Source organism: Mobula hypostoma, chromosome 25 (genome assembly GCF_963921235.1).
Source record: "Mobula hypostoma chromosome 25, sMobHyp1.1, whole genome shotgun sequence".
NCBI lineage: Eukaryota > Metazoa > Chordata > Chondrichthyes > Myliobatiformes > Myliobatidae > Mobula > Mobula hypostoma.
The window spans coordinates 18,631,804-18,658,891 of NC_086121.1; the positions used below are offsets into that span (position 1 = coordinate 18,631,804).

At 43.2% G+C, this 27,088-nt stretch overlaps 1 protein-coding gene across 2 annotated transcripts in view; it reads right to left on the minus strand.

Moving 5' to 3' along the window:
• The window catches only part of LOC134337712 (paired box protein Pax-7), a 147,844-nt gene that overhangs the window by 106,403 nt on the left and 14,353 nt on the right, over positions 1-27,088 (minus strand). The window lies entirely within an intron of this gene.

Sequence of the window (27,088 nt, forward strand, 5' to 3'; positions counted from 1 at the left end):
AATCTGCCAAAACTGACGAATATATCAAGATCTGCTGCTTTAAAATGTGATTTATTTTGAGGAGGTCATGTCAAGGAGACTTAATTTAAGCTGTTTATTTGGCCCATTTCTTTTTAAACTGCATGGATTTCGTTCTTGTTTTATTCCATTAAACTGTGTTCCATTTAGTAAAGGCCTGTGATGAGGTATCTCCCCACTCTGTGGATTATTAGAGTGAAAAGCAGTTTAAAATATGTGTCTGCCTGAAGGAGCTGGTTAAATGTGACAGTGTTGCCTGTTATCAGGCAGACACATTTGTACTTTGACTGTTGGATTTCTGTAGTGTTTCACTGGGGAATCTGTCAGGCTCCCAGTCCAGACAGCTGGGAGAGTGGAGCGGGATCTGGACATTGGGGACCTGGGGAAGCAGGTCCACAGGAGTGGGTCAGGACCATAGGGAGGTGGGTGTGCACCAGGATTCCAGGTAAGTGGACCTCCTCCAGACTGACCAGTCTGGTATCCTCGTCCACTCTTGCGGACTGACCAGTCCAGGATCATGTTCTGCTCCTGCGGTCTGACCAGTCTGGTATCCTCGTCCACTCTTACAGACTGACCAGTCCAGGATCATGTTCTTCTCCTGCAGTCTGACTGGCCTAGTATCCTGTCCACCCCTGCAGTCTGAGCAGTCTGGTATTCTGTCTACCCCATGTAGACTGACCAGTCCGGTATCCCATCCACCCCTGCAGTCTGACCAGTCTGGTATCCTGTCCACCCCATGTAGACTGACCAGTCTGGTATCCTGTCCACCCCAAGTAGACTGACCAGTCTGGTATCCTGTCCACCCCAAGTAGACTGACCAGTCTGGTATCCTGTCCACCCCTGCAGTCTGACCAGTCTGGTATCCTGTCCACCCCATGTAGACTGACCAGTCTGGTATCCTGTCCACCCCAAGTAGACTGACCAGTCTGGTATCCTGTCTACCTCTGCCGTCTGACCAGTCTGGTATCCTGTCTACCCCAAGTAGACTGACCAGTCTGGTATCCTGTCTACCCCTGCAGTCTGACCAGTCTGGTATCCTGCCCACCCCATGTAGACTGACCAGCCTGTGGAACTGGGTCCACTCCTGTGGACTGACTAGTCCAGAAGCCCTGGTCCACTCAAACTGACTGACTTGTCTAGGGGTCCTAGACCGATAAGCCGTGGATCCTCATCCACTTCTGCCACATGGCTCGTCTAGGGGTCTGATTCAGTCCTGCTGAGTGAATAGTTTGGTAGCCTGGTCCATACCTGCAGACTGACCAGTCTAGAGGTCCTGGTCTGCAGTCTGATCATTCTGGGAGTCCTGGTCTACTTCTCTCCAGGTCGTTCGGTCAGGAGCAGGCTCACAGGCTAGTTCCTGGATGTTTTTCAGGTAATGAGACTCAGTGTGGACATTAACAAGGCACCTAATGCACACATAGGGTAATGCACGTGAAGCTCACTGCTATACAACCTGAATGGCTTTCATCTTCTTTCCTAGTGTATGGCCTCCCTTAGTTTTGATTGAATATGAATTCCTGACCCCCTACCTGTATAAATATTTAGAAAGTCAACTCAATTGTAACACCCCCCTCTTTAATAAAAGACATTGGGACAAACTAAAAGGGCAGTAGCAAGTGACATTGAAGGTGACTTCACATCGTATGTTACAAAAACATTGAAATAAAATTTCAGTGACATCAGATGGGAAGGGAGGTTAAGTAGAGAGTTTAATTTGTGGGACTTGACCTGGCAATTGAGGAGTGGAGGCGAAAACAAGGAAGAAAGAGAAATGCATTGATGAGTTTTAAACATTTTTAAAGCTTAAACATTTCTATCACTTCCACCTACAGTGGATATCCACGCAGGTTCAATTCTAATTATACTAACATACCATTGTTGTCTCATTTACTTAAATTATATAGGTATTCTTGACATTATTGAAAGGTAAAGCTCTGTGCAGTCAGGCAGTGCCTGTCACAATTTACACTCCCCATACATCTCTTGCTTCTTTCTTTCATTATAAACTTCAAATATTTTCTATTCCTAAACCCTTGGAGAACTGGTGATCATCTAGAGAAGTGTCACCTCTGTTCCATATTCAGCCTTTGCGTCGGGTCTGTGGTTGTGGGATTCCCAAGACAGATAATCCACAGGTAAAACTAGCAGCTAACTCACACCTGCTGAAATGCCTAGTTTTCCTTATCCTGGAGGGAGAGAAATCTGGTCTATTTCAAATGGTAGTTTGCTATTTCTGTAGACTGTAAAATGAATGAGCCATCTACACGCCCATATTGTACAGCCATTGGTATTCTATTGACTCCACATTGTGGTATTTTGACTGCATATGCAATTGTATTCTGTGGCTAGTATGCCGAGTCCTAGGTACTATGTGTTTATTCTTTTAACAGCCATGTTAATCTGTCTATAATCGCATTTTTGTCCGAATCGGTTTTGACCACATGTTATGTTCACTGCTCAGGCCGAATCTTTCTTACAGGCTTACTTTAACTCAGATTCACCTGTAACCCTACACCTGGCCACTGCTCTTTCGAAACAGAACCCTTTTAAAAAAAAACTGTTTATTCACGGAAAAATACACGAAATACAAACATCGAGTATTTACAAGACAGTCAACAAATTCAAATTAACATATGATTATTACTGTCTACAAACAGTCAAATCCCGGGGGGGGGGGCATTCCCGGAAATCCCCCACTGTATGCAAGGTGACCGCCTGCTCAAGCTCCAAGGACTCGCGGGCACCGACGTATCCCTAGAAGACGCTCGGGCAGTCGGCCTGGGTAGAGCCTTCGACAGACCGCCACCTGGACTCGTGAATGGCCATCTTGGCCAGGCCGCAAGCCCACCAGGAGATCCTCCGAGCGACCCGCCCCCTTCGTACTGGGTGCTCATATACCAGGAGCGCGGGTCCACACAGACCCCTCACGCACTACGTCCAATATCTAGCCTTTACCCATCACATTCATTCCTTGGATTTGGTCTAAGCAGCTATGTCAAGTCTTTGATTTATGCTGGCTGCTTTACTGAAGCAGCTGGAAGCATAAACAAAGTCCAAAGAGCCGAGGCCGTGGTGCGCTGAGCTGGGTCCTCAGCCCTCCGCAGATAACTGCCGTCAGTTGCCATACTAAGCCGAGGAGCACCTGGAGAGAATGTTTCCCTCGGTGCATCGATAAAAATCGGCACGGGTCGACGGGGTCAAGTCCAAAAGCTACCGAAACACCAACCTCCCTGGGAGGATTCCAACCACCAACTTTTCGGTTAGCAGCGAACCACAGAAGTAACTCTGTCCACGTCCCCACACAAGATGATTAATGGAACAAAACAAAATGCTGATGCTATTTAGGACTATGTCTATTTCCCCGAACGTATAATGTGAGGATCCCTTATATTCAAATCTCGGTTTATTCATCCGTCCACTTGCATCGTACCTGAGACTGATTTAGAACGAAGTGTCGAAGCTGCCCGTCCCTAAACAAGCTCCCCTGTGAAAATAGATAATGGAGATAGCAAAGGATAAGCGCCTTTCTGAAACTAATGTGGCCTTTGAACTGACGCTGCCCCAGGGACTAATTATGAGTCCACCTTAAGTTGATGATCCCTCTTAATGATACCGTTAGGGTCCCTTCAGAGAGTCACCCGTGCACGATTACAGGACAGGAATGGCCTGCTCGCTGGCTCTCCGCTTACCTGAGCCTCACTTCCATGGTCACTGGAAACTCGTGGTCATCCTGGGCCCACGACCACTGGCACCTGCGCCTCATTGTAAGCGTGGTGCTTTTGGAAAGGCTGTTTCTTTTCATAAAAGTTCGCCTTATCTTTCAAAGGAGAAAGACGGCCTCGTCAAGGAGGCAGTCAAATTCCCTTTAAGTTCAATCATGATCGGCTAAACAAAGGACTCTCAATTGTCCTTTTAAAGGTCCTTTATGCAAAACAAGGCTGTGGATGAGACCAATAGCCACACCATGCCACGCTTCCCTCAGCGACCCTGCCTCGGAGTCGCTCGCCCTCCCCCCACAGTCCCTGTTTAATTAAAGGCGATTATAGACTGGGGCACTGCCGGGACCCGGAGCTCCTTCGATCCAGGTGCAAGTCCCCAAAGGCAGGGAAATTACAGAGCTAGTGCGAATAAGTGGAGTTTACATCCAACAGGGTTCAAAACCCTTGGAGCCGCCGCCAAGTCTCCGCACAGCCGGTCAGTAATGAAGCGGCGATGCCAAGCGGAGCAAAAGAATGCCAAGTGAACGAGGAAATAACAGAACACTTCACAAATGATTAACATTCCTCTCTCAACCAGACAACAGATTTCCCCGCAGTTTGCGAATCTGACATTCCCTAACACAGGGCAGCCCCGGGTGTTAACATGGGGCCCAAAAACGAAGGACTGCTGTTAAACACGCGGGCAACAGCCGGCGCCTCTTCATTCTCACCATCTCCTTGGACTGTAATAGCTATTACGAAATATAGAAAAACCAAGAGTTTTCGCCATCTCCTGTAAATGGCATCCAAAATCCAGTGTGTGACAGAGTCAAGCAGGCTGCAGACTGGCGAAGAACGGGGATGGGGGTAGCTGAGTGGGGTGAAGAGAGATGGTAGCTGAGGAAAATATCAGAGCACAGGAAAGACGGGGTTTCTGGAGGGAGGGTGCTTTCTGTGCTTGAACAGGAATGGAATTGACTGAAGAACTAAGTACACTTTCTACAATAACCGGTCCTCGACAATTCCAGAGAGGATTCCTACATTAAAGTGAAAGTGTAGCCTCCTTCCTGAATAAGGAGGATTGGTAGAGGTTCTGCCAGCTCTGGTGTTTGCCCATAAACTGCGCATATTAACCCTCCTCAAGCAACACACATAAAAGTTGCTGGTGAACGCAGCAGGCCACGCAGCATCTCTAGGAAGAGGTACAGTCAGAACGAAGGGTCTCGGCCCGAAACGTCGACTGTACCTCTTCCTAGGGATGCTGCCTGGCCTGCTGCGTTCACCAGCAACTTTTATGTGTGTTGATATAATTTCCAGCGTCTGCAGATTTCCTCGTGTTTGCGTTTTTAATCCTCCTCAGATCATTTTCAGGTAAATTCGGTGAGCCAGCGAGGGACAGTTAATCAGCTCAAAGTGGACCAGGGGTGAACTGGTTGACTAAAACCGCAAAGGCAATGACACCACTTGGAATTTGCACAGGTTCACGACACCAGCCTCGGCACAGCAGGTCTAAGTTAGTGTTTATACTCCACATAAGTCCGCCGACTCACCCCTCGCCCGTCAACGTGTCCTTTTCTCCCTTAATAACTAGCTTCCCTTTAAACGTGTGTGGGTCATTCTTGGACCAGCTCGTTCATTTTTATCTCCTCTCCAGATGTTAGCAACATCACTTCATGTTCGGTCTAGCCTACCGAGTCACTTCACAATAATGGAATCCACCTCTCCTTTTCTCAAGAACAGCGGGCAGTCCGTTGGTTAATCAATAAATACATTGAGTTGGTTAAAGGGGAGCTCTAATTCGGGTTCAAGGTTGGAGAGTTGATAATGTTCCATTGTTATGAAACCGAAAACCTCAGCGGGAGTCATTTCGAACTCATTTCGCCGGTGAAAAAAAGCTAACCTGGAAGTCATTTCTGGGTCTTGTATGTATTAATCAAATACATCTTTAACAAAGGCTCACTTAATAATGGACTCAAGAGAGTTCAAATTTTGTGTTGCATACACAGGTTCTCTTCTCTCTTTCTGTCTGTCTCCTCTCTTTCTCTCGAGAACTATACAGCGAGTTAAGCATTGGCAACAATCTGTTAAATGATCTGTTTGACTAAGTTCTTTGGTATTTTCTGCTTTTTTTCCCCCTGCAGATTCCGAGAACAACTTTCACATGATTTGATTTGGAATAAATCCGCGGGAGCCCTGATCCGCTAATCCGCAAGCAATGTTCAAACTTATTTCGGATTTTGACCAGTTACAACTAATGACGTAAGTGGGGGAGAGGAGTTAGCAGTGTCTTCACTGGACTATCGATACTGGTAACCAGTTGTATATAGAAGCATTAGACCTAGTCTGCGGGATTTGTGATTGGGTTTGGCAGAGTGAATGATGCATGTGTCCCAGCCTTTACCCAGGCCAGCCCTCGCCGCTTTCTCCTTTGTACAATCACCATCTTTTGTTAGATAATCAGTCGCTTGATGGGATGAGGAATAGATAAAGATTCTTGGCATCTGGCGGCTAAAATGAAAGGGGGATTAGGTACCCGCCGCTGCACACACCATGGCACATGTGGCTGCTATTCCCGTCATTCAGGATACCATTGATTATACCCAACCCTCCGTGTTTCGTTACATCTCCCCGAGATGTTTGTATTTCTAAATTCGCTGGACAAAAAAAGCCAGTAGCTCCACGCTGCATGTGAAAGAAAACATCTCGGACTACTGGGAACCTTAAAGAGACAGTCCCACCGTTTCACCGCCTTATCATTCACTGGCGCAATGAAAGAGGGAAGAGTGCTTGCCTCGGTGGTTTAATGTACGGATACGTTACGTGGTTAAATAAACACAGCGTTTCCCAGAACAAGTTGTTACATTCGACAGTAGAGATAGGAATGCTATGGTCCCAGTCATATTTTGAAAATTGAGGTTGGCGACTGCAAAGGTTCACGAACCTGCTGAGTGCTTGCAGTACTTTTTGTGCGTACTTCCGTGCTCTGACTTTGAGCCACAATGTTGTGGTTTAGCATCCTACCAGATGGAGCCGAGCCCAAAAAAAATCTGGTGCTGACTAGTCGGCACCATCAGGCTTTCCCAATGGCCTCCAAAGAGAAGTTAAGAGATTCCAGGACACTATTTTGGAGAAGGGCGAGGCAGTTAACCCCACGTGTTGGACAATATTTATCTCAAGTCACCAAAATTCAGGTCATTATCCAACTGTTGCTGTTTGTGGGAGCTTGCTGTGCACAAATTGCTGACGGGTTTTCCTATATAACAGGTGTAATTACAGTTAAAAGCACGTGTGGTGGGAGGCTCCATACGAATGCGGAACTACATTTATTTTTGGACTGGAATAGTCCTAACAGTATAAGACAGGGTGTATAAGAGAGCTGCTAGGCTCTCCAGAGTCTATTGAAGTGGTGAGGTTCATGTTGTGCAACAAGTTAGCATAGTAAACTTTGTATCTAGAACTGAGACATCGGTATAATTAACAGAAACATTTCCAATGTAAAACAGAACTATAACAGCCTCTAAAATCTACATATCTCTTAGAGGCCATTTGCTTAGCACAGTTTGAATAATCTCACAGAATATGGTATGGGGCTAATTTGGAGGCTTGTGCTGTGCCCAGAGCAGATGTCTGGCAACAACAGGCTGGTCCATTTAACCTCAGAGTTGCAGAAGCTGTTAAAATCATTAATCATGGAAAAATAATGGGCAGCTGGAGACACCTGAGTTAATAAAGAAGATCAAGCACAGATTGGGTCAAGGAAAACAATGTTTGACTAACCCAACAGAGGTTTTTGATGAGGTAACAGAGAAGGGTGATTAGGGAGACATGGGAGGTAAAACTTATGTGGATTTTCAAGAACTGAGAGAGTCCCATGATAAGGATGGTTTGAGAAAAGGATGCTTATGGAATCAAATGGTAAGTGGTGCTTGGATATGGAATTGGCATTGGGGAAAAAGTTGGGAATTATGGCTCATGAACAACAGGAATTCTGCAGATGCTGGAAATTCAAGCAACACACATCAAAGTTGCTAGTGAATGCAGCAGGCCAGGCAGCATCTCTAGGAAGAGGTACAGTCGACGTTTCAGGCCGAGACCCTTCGTCAGGACTTATGGCTCATGGTTGATTTTTGGATTGAAGGATGCTGCATAGTGATGTTCGCCAGTATGCTAAGACTTTCACATTTATTTTAGTATAAAGACCTGGATGTGGTAACAAATGACAAGAAGGATAGAAATAGACATGTGACCAGTCATGGATACACGTGCAGAGATGCTTTTCAGCAGAATAGTAGAATGGCATCTTGGCATAGAGAATAATGCTCCTGTTTCACTGCTCCTGGACCCAGGCTCCGTGTACACCTCCAAGCTGAGTGGAGTTGTCTCTGTGACTGCATGAGTTGCTCTGGTTTCATTCCACAACCTAAATATGTCCTGGCAGGTTCATTGCCACAGTAACTTCCCACCCACACACCCAGTAGATAGGCAAAGGAAAAAAAAAAGGAGGCAGGTTTATGGATATGCCAGAGAGAATACATTTCAGAGGAAATATAACAAGGGGAATTGTCAAGAGATTTCCCTTTGGGGGTGTTATGAGCTCAGTGGGCCAACAGGCCTCCTTGGTTGTACTGGGCTAAGTGGCACTACTTGTAAAGTACATTAAATTGGTGTACTGTATATGAGCACCAATATGGTGCTTCCTATATGAAAGACATGCTGAATCAGATAAAACTTGCATGAAGTTAGGTTTAATTAAAGCAGAAATAACTGAAGAGTTGCATTCAATTTGGGTTATCGTATTTTAGGAAAAATCTGGAAATGTTAAAAGCGATTTGATAGAATATTTCCAAGGAAGGGAAAGTTCAGCATAATGCTAGACTGGAGAGTCTGGAGTTGCTTAAGCAAAGAAACTTCAGAGGAAAACTGGTAAATTACAACTGATTTAGAAAGGGTAACTAAGACAGTGGTAGGGTGGAGATATGTCTGTACTAAAGGAGGTGTGAGGTGCTGCTTCTGTCTGCTAGCCTGCAAGTCACCTTTGGCGAAGGTGTAGTACCTGTTTAGCTCCCCCAATCAGGGTTATGTGAAGCCATGGGAGCAGGTGGTGGATGGTCGTATGAGCAGTTGGTGCATATCACAAGTCCTGGTTGTGTGACCACTGATGCCAGGCAGACAATCTCTGAAGAATGTTGATAATGGCTGGGGTCACTCATCTTGTAAATACACTGTCCAGAAGAAGGCAATGGCAAACCACTTCTGTAGGAAAATTTGGCATTTTGTAAGGAAATAGCTGTAAGTGATAGAACCGATGGTTGAAACTGATTGGATTTCTCCATAAAAAGCCAGCATTGGCGTGGTTGGCTGTATTGATTCTGAAGTCTGCAGAATTTATATTTTATAGAACATTCATTTTCTAGTGCTGGGATGGTTCCTTTGATCTATAGATTTCCAGTATTCCCTAATTTCTACAACTGTGAGATTCCCCAAATTATGTGGAAGTGGGATAACTGTTACTCCATGCTTGGTTCCCACTTAATATATAAAAGGAATAGTCTTTATAATATACATCAAAGTTGCTGGTGAACACAGCAGGCCAAGCAGCATCTGTAGGAAGAGGTGCAGTCGACGTTTCAGGCTGAGACCCTTCGTCACGACCTGAAACGTGGACTGCACCTCTTCCTACAGATGCTGCTTGGCCTGCTGCATTCACCAGCAACTTTGATGTATGTTGCTTGAATTTCCAGCACCTGCAGAATTCCTGTTGTTTTAGTCTTTATAGTATAATATTTCAAACACATACACACAAATAAAATCACTGTATTGAACTTGGAACAAATACATCGAATAAGGCTAATGCCAGAACTTGGATAGATCCACTGGCATCATTCTTACCATGTATAAAACTAGGCTGTGGTTTGGAACTGTAAAGTCATTACAAACCAATGGAGTTACAAAAAGATTAATCATTGATATATCAAGATGGGTAAAAAGAGCAGTACAGGTGAGGAATTACATAATTTATATCTGAAGATCTAGGAAACAGAGGGGAGGAAGTAGAAGTTTTTGACAGTTGGAGAATACGTTCTGATGAAATTACTTCTGGTGAACTTTGAACAATTCTCAACAGCAAAACTTCAACTTATTTCAGAATTTTAGCATTTATTGACCAAAGGATTGCTTGAAGTGCATATATGATTGTGGATTTGTCAAATGATGCCTGGACTCCAAGGTTAAGTTAACATGAGAAGCAATCAGACTATCAATACATTGCCTTGAATTTGGTCAGTTCAATAGTGATTAGAGTGAAATTTTAAAGGTAGTATCTGTGACTGTTGAGAGAAACTAATTCTGATGGTTGTGGAGCCTGACCTTTGAGGATTGGAGCTAGGAAATACTTCTAAATGCAGATGGTGGTAGAAGATTAGAAATCTCTGCTACAAATGGCAGTCAAAGCTGGGTCAATTGTCAGTTTTAAATCTGGGATTGAAATGTTTTTTTAATAGAAGGCATTAAGGAATAAAGTGGATATATGAAGTTAAGTCACAGATCAGCTATGATCTGACTAGAGGAGCAAGCTTGATGGATAACCAGCCTCCTTCTGTTCCTATGTTCTTTTGTTTGAGTGCTTTGATTGTCTCCTGGTGTGAACTGAGCTTTGTGGAGCCATTACAGTATGCAGAAGAGAAATAATTTCTACAGTGTTTAAAGCTGTAACAGTTACTGGATATTGGATGCCCCATAGAGCTCAGAAAAGGGATGTTTCCAAAATACAGGATACAATGCAGAGATCTGGACTAGCGGCTATGCTATACAATGCAGACATCTGCACTAGCTGTCTCAGAATGTGGAACTGGGATGCTCCTACAGAATGTTGAACAGGTACTCAGTGGCCACTTTATTAGCTGCACCTGTGCAACCACTCGTTAATGCAAATATCTAATCAGCCAATCATGTGGCAGCAACTCAATGCATAAAAGCTTGCAGACATGGTCAACAAGTTTGGCTAAAATGACAGCATAGAGGAAGAAATGTGATCTATATGACTTTGACCATTGAATAATTGTTGATGCCAGACGGGCTGGTTTGAGTATCTCAGAAACTACTGATATACTGGGATTTTCATGCACAACAGTCATTAGAGTTTACAGAGAATAGTACAAAAGTAAAAAAAAACATCCAGTGAGACACAGTTCTGTGAGCAAAGATGCCTTGCTAATGAGAGAGGTTAGAAGAGAATGTCCAGACTGATTCAAGCTGACAGGAAGGCAACAATAATATAATAGAGGTGTTCAGAAGAGCATCTCACAATGCACAACACATCAAACCCCGAATTGCATGCTCTTGCAGCAGACAACAAACATACACTTGAGGGCACTCTATTAAGTACAGGAAGTGCCTAATGAAGTGGCCACTGAGGGTATGTATCTGGGATAGTCCCAACGTTGATCTGATCGGCACATTTGGAAGTTTTGTAGAGCCTGCACTGCATGGAACTAAATAGTTCCTAAAGTGTGCAAGACTAGGATAGACTTGTGTAAACTGAGCATGTACTGTGGTTTAGGAAGTTGCAATAAATCCCACTTTATACAGAACAGGGATTGTCCCTATGTAATTGAGAATGTTCCAACAGTCCATAGGACTGCAATAATTGCTACTTTTTCTATTTCTAAAGTTTATTTCAGTACATACAACTCTAATGTTTCTGGAGTATATTGAACTTGGACTTTTCATAGAGTGCATGGAAGTGGGTCCCTGAGTGGTACTAGGGTATGGAGTCCTAAATATGTCTAGAACTGGGCTTGTCAGTGTAATATGTTGAATTGGCATTATTGCTGGTACATCTTGATCTGAATAGATCAGGATATTAAGAATAAGTAATTTTGAATCCCACGGTATGTGCAGCTGGGATGAATGATTTCAATATGTGTGGAAATGTAAGAGTTCTCACTATAGTAAAGAAATAGTACAGATTTTACTCCTCATGTAAGTGAAGGATGTAAGAAATAAAGTCAATTCAATTCTTCCACCAGGCCATCAGACTGATGAACTGACGCTGATTTGAGTGTACCCTATATCACATTGACTGTTCTATTTATTATAAATTACTATAATTGCACATTGCACATTTAGACAGACGTAATGTAAAGATTTTTACTCCTCATGTATGTGAAGGATGTGAGAAATAAAGTCAATTCAATTCAATTCAATCCAATTCAGATTATAAAACTGAATTGCAATAATCCTTATAGCACATTGCACTAGTTTGCTTGCTACATTTCACAAAATTGAGTATTTCCCTCATTGCCCTCATGGTGTACAAAACTGGAGATAGTTTCATTGCACCCCTCCACCAAAGGAAGCCAGGTTGACAGTGTCCTGCTGGTTTATGGATCGTACCTATTTCAGAAATGAAAAAAAAACTTCACGCTGTAAAGAATTAAGTCAATACAGTGCGTAGAACTAGATAGGTTCCAGCTTATATGAAAGGAAGACAATCCAAACAGTCCGTAAAACTGAGATCAAACCTGCTGTTCCTATGTTCATCAATCTGGTACCATCCCTGTAAAGTCCAGAACTAACGGCAGAACTCGACGACCAAAAATATTTAGAACTAAGTACATGGAGTGAGTGTAGTTCCTCTAGTACATGGAACAGGTGTAGTCCTTTATTATAGAGAGCAAGTATGTTCTCTTTGCTTACGATACAGCAGTGGCCCATCGACTCTGTGGAACAAGTGCTGCTCCTACACTCTGCTGCAAGCGTGGGAAGTCCATGTTACCGTATGGGTGCAATTCTTACACTACAGCATGCGAAGCAGGGACATATTGTTTGCCATATAGAACACACATTTCATTTCTATGAAGCAACTACATTTTCTCCATTATATGGAACAGTATTGGCTCTCCGTACAAGGATCGGCTATCATCTCCCCCCTATATAGATCAAGTATGCTCCCGTCACCATATAGAGCAGGAAAGCTCCCTCAGCTATCTGGAAATGTATGACTCCCACCCTTTATAGAAGCGTGATTCTATTCTGCATTTTACGGAATTACCTTGCTCCCCACTCTCTGTAGAACTGAACGCGCCCTTGCAGTACAAAATACTGAGATGGTCACACGCTATTCAAAACTGGTATTGTCCCTAAAGTTAAGAATTAATAGAACTGAGATTGTCTTCGCGGCACAATAGCTGGAATCAGACATTTCCTGTTATATATAACCTTAAAAAATAGATTAGTGAATTGGTGTATTCTTAGGGCGACATGGTAGTGGTTAGCTTAACACTGTACAGCGCCAACGACTTGGGTTCAAATCCCGCCGCTGTCAGTGGTGGGTTTGAACGTTCTCCCCGCGGCCGTGTGGTTTTCCTCCGGGTGCTTCGGTTTTCTCCCACGTTCTAAAGATGTACGGGTTAGTAGGTTAATTGGTCGAATGGATGGGCTGAAAGGCTGTATCGCTAAATAACATTAAAAATAAAATATTGTCACATGTACAGTACCTAGGTACAGTGAAACATTTGCCTCGCATGTTGTTCATACAGCAGTGAACTGAGGTAGTACAAGGGAAAGCAGTGACAGAGTGCAGAATAAAGTGTTCGGGTAGGTTTTAGAAGTGGCTCGGCTCCTGCAGTGTGTAAACGGCCGGGTTGCAGGCTACAGTGTGTAGTTGTAATATCAATTAGACCAACAGTCAGGGCATAGAATCACTTTAAAACGCTTTAATCGTGGCTCTGGCTGACCAGCTCGCTTCCTAAGTCAGAAGCAACTTGCGGCGTACTTGGTTGTACACTGTGGCAGGGAATAGCTCGCTGAGACGGAGCACGCAGCCCGCCCTTCATGGGGCGGCTGATGTTTAGAGATCGCGCGTGGTAGGACACGGACTAGAATCAGAAGAATTGCAAGGTTCACCCAGTGCTGGCACATTGACGCTACTCGGATACCCAACCGCACCCGCAGCTGATGCGAGGAAAGCGAGTGGCGGCGTCTCTCCAGACTCCGGGTTACATGTTACAATGTTGGGTCCACACGCGAGCCCGGGGTCCTGGCCCTGACACGAGCTCCACAAGCGGTAGAGGCTCTTTCCCTGCAAGTGTTTTTGCCACCACTGCAAACAGATTTGGTGGGGAATGCTTTTAGAGGGAAGATAAATCAGATCTGTGGGCATATCGCCACGAATTGAAGCACACTGTCGCGAGCGGCACTCTGTCACCGGGGTCCTCGCCCCGTGAAGTTTCACACTCCACACTTGCCCGCAGACTGCAATAGTTTAAAACGAACACCCTTTTGCGACACGCCGCGACAGATTCCACCCGTTTCGCACTTGGAGCGTTCAGGAGGAGAACAAGCCCGAGCGATCAGTTGGCGATCACGTCCTGCCAACTGATTTAAACGAGCTTCATACTTCCCGCCGGCAGCCGATAGGGAAACACCGCAGCGGGTCACATGTTGATTATTAATTAACGAGTCTGATGTATGAGGCGTGTGATAAACAAACCCCACTTCCGACCCAGGACGTTCACGGTTGTTACCCGCAGATGAATATACCATGATAATTTGCTTCTAAAGACTTCTATTTATTTTCCTTAATGAAATCTCTCCTCTTACAGATTTGAGGTTGTTCCCCTGTTCGGGACCCATCTCAATTCGGACACTCCCTACCAGTTAATATGGTCTGGATGTTTAGAACAAGGTTCTCAGAGTTAATGACTGCGGAGCTAATTTCGGAGGGGAACCTCGTCCCCCAGGAAGCAAGGAATGCGTCCTGTGTCCGCGCGGTCTTCCATCAGGAATCACCCCCCAACAACCTCCTGCGCACCATTCCCCGTTCAGTTGCCGCAGCTGCAGTGTAATGTCTCACTTCCATCACCGTGGCCGGGACGCATCTGTGACACCGGTCTCGCAACACGGAGCCTGGTGCCGCCGAGCAGCTGCAGCAGCCGGCGGCTCCCGGGCAGAAATTCGGCAGAGCCCCGGCCGGGTCAGGGGGTGAAGTTGCCGTCCGCTTTCTAATTACAGGTGAAGAATGCGTCAGCGGTGAGATTTCTCGCCGTCGTGAGAGAGTCACTCACAGGATCGCAAGGTTTGTAGGTGTAGCGATGTTGAGGGAGTCAAAAGAGTCGGGGAGTTGTGGGGACGGGGGTCTCTGTAGAGGCAGGCCTAGCTAGAATGGCACACAGCAGGAGAATGGAGGTGGAAGTGAATTCAGCAACATCAAAAAAGCAGTGAGTTTAGAAGCACTGAGGGAGATTGGGTGCAGTACTGTGGGAGTATTATTTACTTAAACTCTGTGTACTTTTGGCAGAGCCAGCGTTTATTGCCCATCCTTAATGGAGTTCTGGTGACAATTCAAAGCGTTAAGACGATTAAGCCTAGTTCTAAGGCATTTTCAGGAAAAGGAGCTGTGTTGTTGGCAGTTTGGAAGAAAGGAGGGAGATCTTATTGAAACATCACAGGAAAGGCCCTCCCCGTCATTGAGTGCATCTGCTGGGAGCGCTGCCGCGAGCAGGCAGCATCCACCACCAAGGACCCCCACGCTCCCTTCTCACTGCTGCCATCGGGAAGGCGGTACAGGAGCCTCAGGTCCCACACCACCAGGTTCAGGAACAGTTAGTGTATACCCTTTAACCATCAGACTTCTGAACCAGCGTGCTCACCTTAACACTGAACACAACTCACGGACTCACTTTCAAGGGACTCTACAACTCACGTTCTCAGTATTACTTGTTTATGTTTCCTTTTTCTCTCAGGCCAAGCTGATAAAACCTGAGGTACCGGCGCAGCCAAGCACGTTTATTTCTCACTTGCCAGGAACTTTCGAACTATGTTAGTGGTGTTTAGTATTGTGGTTTGCTGCAGATTTACATAAATATTGTCGTGTAGAGCGAACAGTTTGATGCTATTGTGTAGTGACGTTAGGATGATACCAGTTGTAGATATCACTAGCAGGACAATGTACATACCCTGTTCATGTTCCATTGTCTTTCAATTTCCTCTTTTAATTCAACATATTTCTGGTGTTTTTCACTTACTGATTTCTGTATGTTACGTGCGTTTGGAATGGATAGATCTATCAAATTGTTCTTGCTTGTCTATTCTGTAATATTAGATTTGGATGGTTATTATGGATTGTCCTATCTGTCATAATGGCTCCGTCATAATATAATTTGTAGGATCCTGGCTCTAAAACTGGATCGAACTTGTATTTATAGTAAGGTAAGGTGTTTTTTTTATGAGTTTGTATTTTAAAGCAAGAATTTGGTGAATGATGTTTGCCACTTGATTGTGTCTGTGTAATTAATTAGAGGAAGTTAAACTCAAGGATCTTGTAATGTGTTGGATTGTTTTTGGTTTCCCTTGACATTTTCTGCATTTATCGTATTGAATTTGTTGGTCTTTTATTATGCGTTTTTGATAATTTTTTGTGTTAACCACCTGCCGCTGTATTGTCATAATAAGGAACCCCTCCGTCTCTGGGAAGAGTTTTCCAACTCTGAGCCAGGCATTTGAGGCTTCCTTATCGACATCTAGTCTGCTCGGATTGTGGGGAATGTCTTCCATGAAGGGTCATGCTCTTCCATTGGTTAACGTTTTCTTCTATAGTGATAATCTCTTCCTTTTTCCAGGTTGTGCTTTCATTTAAGTTTAGTGGCATGTACTTCTTATCAGTTGCTTGTCAGTCTTTGTTGTGTATGTAGTTTGTCCTTGGGAGTGAGGTATTCTATTGTGTTTCTTTGTTCTACTGTGAATGCCTGCAAGAAAGTGAATCTCAGGCTAATACATGGTGACATATATGTACTTTGATAATACATTTACTTTGACTTTGAGCATCCTATTAACATTCGTATAACAACAAGGAGAGAGAGAGAGAGGGGACTTGATGGAAGTTGAGATGTTTCTGCCAGTGGGTGAATATTGAATGAGGAGATGTGGTACAAGATGGGGGGTGGGGGAAGGATGGGACATTGAAAACTGTGGTGTGATAGGAAGCTCTTCTCACTGAGGGTAGTGACCCGCTGGAATTCTCTATTTTGAAGGATGGATCTCTGGAGATATTTAAAGAGGAGGTAGATACATCCTTTAAGGACCAAAGTATTGAGGGCATAGTGGAAATGGCACAGAAACAAAGGTGATGCCTCGGGAAGATCAGCCATGATCACATTGAATGGAGGTGCAGGAGGTCTATTCCTGCTCCTGTCTTCTTGTGCAAGTCCTACCTGAAGGGGAGATGTTATGGTGGTTGAACCCCCAGCACTGAGTTAAGAAGTGCAGCCCCAAAGTCTATTTGCCATAACTGTTGTATTAAGAAACAAACACTGCTCTGCTATCTGCTTCGAAGATCCAGACTATCTGCAGCAGACACCAAAGGCACTCAAAAGACGTTAGAAAATCCTCCGGATTCACTGCAAGGAAAAGTTACCCTCTCCCAGGACTGAGGCCTCGGTTATATAATGGGGCTGGCCCATCATGTCTGTTCTGAGCATTGTCACAGGAAGGGATGACCCGGTGGACAGTAGAAAAGATTCATGGAACATGCTCAAAGTCTCCATGAAAATAAATCCCTACCTAGGAATCTCTGGCTCCAGATCACTCAAGGAGTTATTGAGCTCTTAGAATTTATGCATCAGAGTAGCAGTAGCAAGAGGTATGGCAGAATTGAGGGATGAGTGAGTGGAGCAGTATTGAATGAGCTGTGAATGCAGCTTGCAACTCCTGCAGTACTGTAATGCTTGTTGCTTCCATAACATTTCCTTCCTTCATTACTCTGCCAGTACCATTCCCCTTACCACAGCAAGCACTAATTCTTCTAAAATGCTCTACTCTCTTCTCACTACTGCTGCAATGCTGAGGGAGCTGTGCGTGCTGCGCTATTGGAGGAAGTTCATCATATGCAGTTTAGGAATGAGAGAGCAATGGGAAAATGTGCACTGTTGCATTGGTGCCCTGCAAGCTGCTTCTCCCAGCATTGCATCAGCTAATTCCACTGGAGCTCTCTTCATTGACTGCGGCTTTTTTAAATACTTAGATCTGATGCCATGATTATGCCCTGGCCATAATGTTTCAAATGCCTGTAGATTCAGGCCGAGTCATAGAACATTCCCAATATTGCTGAAAGGAAACAGCAACTATTGACCAGCCAGTTTAACCTTGGTGTAGGTAAAGTTCTAGAAACAATTATCATCGACAGAATTAGCAATCACTTAAGCAACTGTGGATTGATAGAGAAAGCCAGCATGCATAAATTCAAGGCATATCATGTTTAATTAACTTAATAGCATTTTTTGATGAAGCAAAAGAGAGGGTTGCTGAGAGAAATGTTGTTGGTGTGTTGTATGAGGGCTTCTAAATGGATGTAAATTGGATGCCATATAATAGGCTTGTCATCAAGATTGAAGCTTATGGGACAAAAAGGACTTCAGCAGCATGCATCAAAAACAGGAAACAGAGTCATAATGAAAGGTTGTTTCTTAGACAGGAGGGAAAGTTACAGTGGAGTTGTCTAGTGGTCAGTAAAAGGACATGGCTTTTCTGAGTGTATCTTAATGATCTGGACTTCCTACAAAGCCCTTCATTTTTCTATCATCCAGGTGCCTAAGAGTTTATTAAATGCCCTGCCCACATCTGGCAGGATATTCCATGCATCTACCACACTCAGTGTAAAAAAAAATCTCTGACATCGCACCTATACTTTCCTCCAATCATCTTAAAGTTATGCCCCCACATATTAACCATTTTGGTCCTGGGAAAAAGTCTTTGGTTACCTCTAGATCTCTGCCTCTTTTCATTTTATACAACCCTTATCAAGTCATCTCTCATCCTCTTTTGCTCCAAAGAAAAAAGTCCTAGCTTGCTGATCCTATCCTCATAAGACATGATCTGTAGTCCAGGCAGCAACTTGCAAAAAGCTCCTCTGCATCCTCTCTAAAGCTTCCACATCCTTCTGATAATGAGTTGGACTTGGGTACACAGGTTACAGTTTACAAATATCCAAATGACTCAAAACCTGTGGATAAAAGGAACTGTGAGGAGGATAGCAATAAACTTCAAGGCCATGTATACAATCAGGTCTGATAATGGATAAGTGGTAAATGCATTTTAATGTTAAGAACGGTGAATTGCTAAATTTTGAGAAGTGAAATGAGAAGATACAATATAAAATAGAGGCCACAATTCCTAATAAGATACAAGAACCCAGGGACCTGGGGCTACATGTGAATAGTTCATTTGAAGTGGCACAGAAGATTGAGAAGTCTTGAAGAAACTTTATGAAACCGGTTCAAGCACAATAAGAGAACTATGTCCAGTTTAGGGTGCCACACTTTAGAAATGTATAGAGGCTTTAGCAACATAAAGACATACAGCACAGAAGTGGTCCTTTGACCCATTAAATCCATGCAGGTAATTTCATGTCCATCTGGATGAATGGAACTTAAATCCCAGTCTATTTTCCCCAATTCCTCATTATCTTCCCCCATTTCCTACAAGGACAATTTGTAGTGGTCAATTAACCTATTATCTGGGGAGGGGGTTGAGTGGGGGTATCAGAAGCAGAATGGGTACATTTCAGGTACACAGTACTGGAGATCAATTTGAACCCACTGGATCTACAAGCGGGAGCTTTACAAGTTGGATCACTGTAGCGCCCACAAGGCAAAAATGTCCTCAAGGATTTAACTGATTCCAACGAGGGTTTTGATTATCTGGATAGAAAGGGTTGTTCTCTTTAGAACAGAGGAATTGTGAGGAGAATGGATAGTGAATAAAATGATGTAGGGAATGGACACAGAAGGTAAAAAAAGAAATTGTCTGTATGGGTAAAGAAGTAAAAAGCTAAGGGTCATAAAATAAAGGTCATTAGAAACAGAACCAAAGGTGACTTGTGGAAAAATTAGTTTTCATGCAACAAATGGTCAGGTGCTGGATTGTGCATCCAAAGATTGCAGTGAAATCCAGTTCCCCTGCAGTATTCACAAGTGGAGTGGATAAAAACCTTCAATAAATAATTTGCAGAACTATGGGAAGGGTGTCAGAGAATGGGGCTCATGGTTGGCTCTTATACAAATTGATGGGGTGAAAGCACCTCCATCATTCTGTGATTATCTTCAGGAAGTGGTGTTGAGTATAGTATTGAGAGAATAGTTAATATAACTATAGAGACCATATATTATGTAGCTTTTTATTGATTCCATTGTATATATTTGTTCTACTGTGAAGGCCTGCAGGAAAAAGAATATCAGGATACGTACTGTATATATTATGTGTAAAGATATAGAAATATAAATATTATATATTGCATATACATACTTGCTTAATACATTTACTGTGAACTTTGTTAACCAGTAAGCGGTGCTGTATTAGGATGGTTGCAAGCACAGCAAAATATGGTTTTACTTCATAGGATGTTTATTAGCCATTTATCAATTGCCCTGAACTTAACAGCCAATCACATTGGTGGTCCTAGAGTCTCTTTCAGGTAAAAGAGGACAACTGATACTTTCCAGGAAGGGGATCAGTGATCTGCAAAGGTTTATTTGATAGGCTAGTACTGAAACTACCTGTTGTTTTAAACATCACTTTTATTTAATGTTGGACTTTAAAATCCCAGCTGCCAGGATGGGATGTGAACTCTGATTCTTGGAGCTGGAACATAACTATGTCACCATATGATTCTGTACAGTGATGGTAGAGAGTACAGCAATACAGTGGGAGGACTATATGCAGTGTTATAATCACAGAAAATAACTGGAGCTGTTGAAAAAGCATTGAACTTCATGGCTGAAGGCCTGATGCAAGAATTGTCGTGAGCCTTGTGGGCCTCTGCAGTGAAGTGTAGACCATTGGGCTCCAAGGTGCACCTGTATTTATTAATTTTTGTCTTAACTAGAGTCGTTAAGCCCTTGTGCTTTCTATTTAGTCTTGCCAAATTTATTTTGACTGGCATGGGTTTTCTGCATCCTGTGATTATTTAAAGTGGACTCCTAACTCGCACTTATTGAGTGGTCCTTGTTCTGAGATAAATTTGTCTTACAGTGTCGCACGGTCGTGACACCAATGTTCAGTTGGAATTCCTATGTATAAACTCTCATTTCTGTCTCTCCATGGGAGTCTGACATTCCTCCGCACCTAGGTTCAGTTGTTGCCAGTGCACATTGTGACAAGATTGGAGTGTGGACATCCATGCCACAGGAGTAGTGAAACTTCAGATATTGAGGGAATACAGATTACAATAGTAATCTGCATTGCCTGTTTTGAAAGGTTGAGCGAGTTCGGGCTTTTGTCTTTGGAGTGAAGGAGGAAAAGATGGAGAATAAGATTATAAGAGGCATAGACACAGTGGGCAGCCAGTGTCTTTTTTCCAGGGGTAGCACTGGCCAATACCAGAGGACATACTTTTAAGGTGTGTGGGAGAAAGTTTAGGAAAGATGTCAGAGGGAGGTTGGGTGTGTGTTTTTTTTTTATAAACACAGAGAGAGGTAAGTGCTTGGATTGCACTCCTAGGGGTGGTGGTAAAAGCTGATATATTAGGCACTGAGATAGGCATACGGATGAAAGAAAACTGGATAATTATATTCTATGTAGGAGGGAAGGGTGAACTTGATCATAGAGTAGATTAAAATGATCAGCACAACATTGTGGGCTAAAGGACCCATACTGTTCTGATTTCTATGTTGACAGCACCAATGGAGCAGTTTTGGCGGTGGAATGGGTCTCATTCAGAAGATATTTATTGTCCATTTCTAATTGTCTTGAACTGGGTAGCAAGTAAGAGTCAACCTGGTTGGTAGGTCTGGAGTCATACACTGGCCAGATTGGGTAAGAACAGCTGATTTCCTTCCCTGAACAGAAACAGTGAACCAGATGTTTCTTCTTGACATCTCAGAAGTGAGATAAGCTATTTTTTTCCCAGATTGATTTTACATTTTGATTTACAATCCCCAGCTGTTGGGGTGGATTTTGGCAACTACTCTAGTAAATTAAATATTATGCCATTTTGAGTATTGTGAGAACTGTATGTACAGCAGTATTGTGAGAGTAGTTCTGAGTGCAGCAAAGAGATTGTATAGTAAACACAGCAGAATTTAGTAGGCAGAGATCACAGTAGTATTGACGGTTTTGGACTGAACTAGTATTGGTAGACCATTTTAAGAGAAGCTGATGCATGGTAGAAGGAGTAAAGGCATAGACTATTTTCAAAAAAAAATGGGAAGAGCAAAGGGGCTTGGCCTTATGCAGAATTCCCTAAAGGTCAGCGTGCAGGAGTCGGTGGTAAGGAAGGCAAATGCAATGTCAGCAGTCGTTTCGAGAGGACTAGAATATAAGAGCAAGGATGTAATGCTGGGGTTTTATAAGGCATTGGGCAGACCACATTTGGAATATTGTGAGCAGTTTTGGGCCTCTTATCTGAGAAAAGATGTGCAGGTATTGGAGAGAATCCAGAGGAGGTTTACGAGAATGATTTTGGGAATGAAAGGGTTAATGTATAATGGCTCTGGGCCTGTACTTGCCAGAGTTCAGAAGAATGAGGTAGGGGGAGGGGGGAATCTCACCGAAGCCTATTTTAAATTGAAAGGCCTAGATAGAGTGGATGTGGTATGTGCAGAGAATGTTTCCTATAGTGGGTGAGTCTAGGACCAGAGGGCACAACCTCAGGATAGAGGGAGGCCATTTAGAACAGAGGTGAGGAGGAATTTCTTTAGCCAGAAGGTGGTAAATCTGTGGAATTCATTGCCACAGCTGGCTGTGGAGGCTAAGTCATTGAGTATATTTGAAGCGGAGGTTGGTAGTTTCTTGATTAATCAGGGAGTCAAATGTTACAAGGAGAAGGCAGAAGAATGGGGTTGAGAAGAAAAATCAATCAACCATGATGAAATAGCAGAGTAGACCCCATAGTCCGAGTGGCCCAATTCTGCTCCTATGTCTTATAAAGGGGAGAAAGCGAAGCAGCGAGAACAGTTTAGTTTGTTCTGTTACTACATGATTATATCAGAAACAATTGTTCTCTGGACTTGCATACCAGTCGCTTTATTAAACTTACCAGTGGGGATTCTGCTATTTTACTGTTGCGCATAATTTTAAGGACCTTCCATCTTACTCCAACACCCACCCGCTCCCGTACCATTTTGCATTCAAAGCGAATGTACAACTCGCATGGGAGTGGTGCAGAAGAAAGTTGTGACCAGAGTTTTGCTGAGAGCACAGATCCTTCACTTCACACAGCTGTGGCCACTAATGCTCCACTGTCTCACATCCATTTTAAAACTTGCATCGTTCTTGCGTGGACCAGCAGGGTTTGTGTCCAGGGAATCAGGCAACAGAAGATCCTGAGCACAAACCCTTACCATATGGGGTTATGCTATCAATAAGAATAGACGTTACTGAAACCTTATTTAAATTTCACAGACAAAAATTCGTACATGCACCAATGACAGGCCAGTCATTTTGCATTGCCTTTTGAGTTTTCAGCATTTGAAGATTGGACAATCCTACAATGATAAATTATGGGGGAAGAGCATGTTCTGGGTTGTGAAAAACCTGTCCAATTACCACCACACACCTATTCCATCCCACAACTCTGCAATGTTTTCCTCACTGTAAAGTTTTCCAATTCTTTTTTTCCCTGAAGTCAAAAATGTTTTCTGAGGGTCTTTAGGTGTCTGAAGTGTAATCAATCCAGAAGATGCGTCCCACATGTATTCATTTCCAGTAATCGGTGCAGAATGGTTGAAACTGGCTGGTGGACAGACTTATTTAATTCTATCTGTGCACTTGAATTGGCATCAAGCACTAGATGGCAGAGACACCAGAGGACAATTCTGTGAAGCTGTCCCATACCGTGGTGGGTTTCTCAGCGTCTAGTTTATAGATTTGAGGATCCAGAGCAGCATTTCTTGACGTTTGTTTTATAGATATCTAATTTAGGAGAGAGGTCTCTGTTGGACAATATGAAATAAATTCTCAGCAGTCACTCTGATAGACCCTTGCATACCTGAGGTATTCGGTACACTGAACGACACAGGAATATCGAGTGTCGTTGAGGAGGAGCTGGGTGCCAACGCACAAATCTCCAAAATTACACACTTATACACAGATAAACATACGTTCGCCTACTGACACATACAGACACATCCACCAACATACACATATCCTCTAAATCATACATTTTCCATCTTCTGAGGCAGTCACACAGGGTTGAGGATAACTTGGATTCCACACCACTGCTGTGTTCTTCCCATGGTGGGACCTGTAGACTCTGTCAGAGATGAGTCAGGAGGTGCTCATTCCAGTTGGTGGAGGAGGTGATGGGTTGTTTAGGAAAGGACTCAATCCTTCCACCATTTACCGAGCTTCTGTGCACACCCAATGTGTGAACTCGAGGTTTTTAATGCCATCTAAGATTATCTATCTCATTTTTGATTAATCAGGGTTTCCCACAAGTTAGTGAGGATGTCATGAAACTTCAAGGAGAATATATTTTTGAATCATTTCCTCTGTCCACTTGGTAGCCCCTCACTTGACAGAATTTACAATAGAACAATCTGAGCTGGGAGTCCAGTGTTAGTCATAATAACAATATTGATTGAGTATAATAAGTCCTCCATACTGGGGATAATGTCCTGGGAGAGAATGTGGGTACCAGATCAATTATACTGCTAATGGATTTGGAGAATTTTGAAGAGACAACATGGATGGTATCTCTCTGGTGATTTGAGGTGCCTGTTGTTAATAGTCCATGTCTCGGAGGCAGGGATCACTGCTGAACTCTCTATGAATTTTGGGCTGAGTTTGGGGCATTGAATCTTTACATTTAATTATATTAAAACAAAATGGGAGAAGGAAGGAGGGATAATAATATTTGAGGAAGACTGGACAATAATATGGAGGTATCAATGGAAGTGTACCAGTTCACAGAAATGGAGGGAGTTCGGGTGGAAAAACTTGATAAAATACTTTATTACACCCTCTCAGAAATCCCATTATGATAGTAACCCCCTGTTTGCTGGAGAAATTGTGGAAATCAAAATGCAAACCATTATCATATTTTCTGGTAATGCTCTGTTATCAAAGACTATTGGAGTGGGATACATAATGCCCTATAAGACATCCTTAAATGAGAAATACCCTTAGAGAGTAAGACCATATATTTTGAGTTTATACCTCAAGAATGGTTGAAAAGAGATAAATATTTAATGAATGTGCTGCTGGTTGCTGGTAAAAAGACCCTTACCAGGAAATGGTCATCACAGGAGAGCCCAACTTTAAATGTATGGATGGAAATTACAATGGACATTTACAAAATGGAGAAGATAACAGCATCTGTTAATCTTAAATTGGAACAATTTTATTCATACTGGAAAAAATGGTTTAACTACATAACACCTCATAGGCCTGATTTTATTCTCACAAGTCAATGAATATGTTGTAAAATCACTCCCTACTCTGTACATAGTTTTCCTTTCAATTGTTCTTTCTTTCCTCTCCTTCCTATAAGTGTATACCACAGATAAATATTATGTGGAGATTTGTGACAAATATGATGATATATATGTACAGTATCTGAAATACATCTTATGGAAATGTTTGTTTGATGATGAAATTCAATAAAAAAATAAATTACAAAAAAATCTTTAATCCCTTGGCCAACGGTTGTGCTGATGTAAAGAGGGGAAAATAACCTTCACCATCAACGTCTGTCTGTCTTCCTTGAGGAATGGCTCAATTCCATCAATTGAGGTCCTTGGGCTTCCCAGATGTGATTTAAGGTGGACAAATCCCACGTCTTGACAAGACCTGACAAGATATTCCCTCTGACCTTGTGAGAGGCAAGTACGGAAATTGCAAGGGCCCTAGCAGAGATGTTTATAACATCCTTAGGGATGGATGAAGTGCCAAAATATTGGAGGATAGCTAATATTCTTCCAATGTTTAAGAAAGGGACCAAGAATAACCCAGGAAATTATAGACTGGTGAGCCTGACATTAGTAGTGGAAAAGTTATTGGAAGATATTCTAAGGGACTGGATATGCAGGTATTTGGATAGACAGGAGCTGATTCAGGATAGTTAACATGGCTTTATGCAGGGCAGGTCATGTCTAGCCAATCTTATGAGTTTTTTGAGGAAGTTACCAAGAAGGTTGATGAAGGCAAGGCAATGAATGTTGTCTGCATGGACCTTAGCAAGGCCTTTGATAAGGCTCTGCATAGAAGGTTGGTAAAGGCGGCTCAGTTTCTGGGCATTCAAGATGAGGTAGAAAAATCAGATTAGACTTTGGCTTGCATGAGAAGTCAAAAAGCGGTAGTAGATAGCTGCCTCTCTGACCAGTGGCCTGTAAGTAGTGGTGTGCTGCAGGAATCGGTCTTGAGTCCATTGCTGGTTGTCCTCTATATCAACGAGCTGGATGCAAATTTGAGGATGACACCATGAGTGGGGGTGTACTGTACAGTAAGGAATACCATCAAAACTTGCAGCGGGATCTGGATCAGCTGGAAAAGTGGATGAAAAATGGCAGATGGAATTTAATGCAGACAAAGATGAGGTGTTATAATTTGGGACGACCAATCAGAGTAGGTATTACACTGTGAGTGGTAGGAGACTGAGGAATGTGGTAGATCAGAGGGCTCTGGGAAGACAGATCTATAATTCCTTAAAAGTGGTGCCACAGGTGGATAGGGTCCTAAAGAAAGCTTTTGTAACATTGGCCTTCATAAGTTAATGCATTGAGTAAAAGAATTGTGATGCGATGTTGAAGTTGTACAAAACGTTGGTGAGGCTTAATTTAGATTATTGTGTGTGCAGTTTTGGTCACCTACCTACAAGAAAGATAGAAAGATTGAAAGAGTGCAGAGAAAATTTTCAAGGATGTTGCTGGGACTTGAGGCCTTGAGTTATAGGAAAAGATTGAATAGGTTAGGAGTTTATTCCCTAGAACGTAGAAAATTGAGAGGAGATTTGAAAGAGGTAGTCAAAATTATGAAAGGTTTAGATAGGGCAAGGTGAAATGTTCCAAGAGGAGCAAGAGGGGGAACTTTCTCGCTCAAAAGTTGATGAGTGTGTTGTACGAGCTGCCAGCGCAAGTGGTAGATTTGGATAGGTGCATGGATGGGAAGGGTATGGTGGGCTTTGATCTGGGTCCAGATCGGTAGGACTATGCAGGTTAATGGCTCGGCACAGACTAGATGGGCCGAAGGGCCGGTTTCTGTGCTGTAGTGTTCTATGACTCTCAAGACGAGGACAATAAAACAACTGCCGCAAAGAAATATTGTGACAAGAAAATCAATGTCGGAAGTTCTGTGGACCTCCAAAGGCGGCTTATCTCAGACAGCATATAAAAGATAACGCGATGATTTTCAGCCAACTGGAACTACAGAGTATTGATATA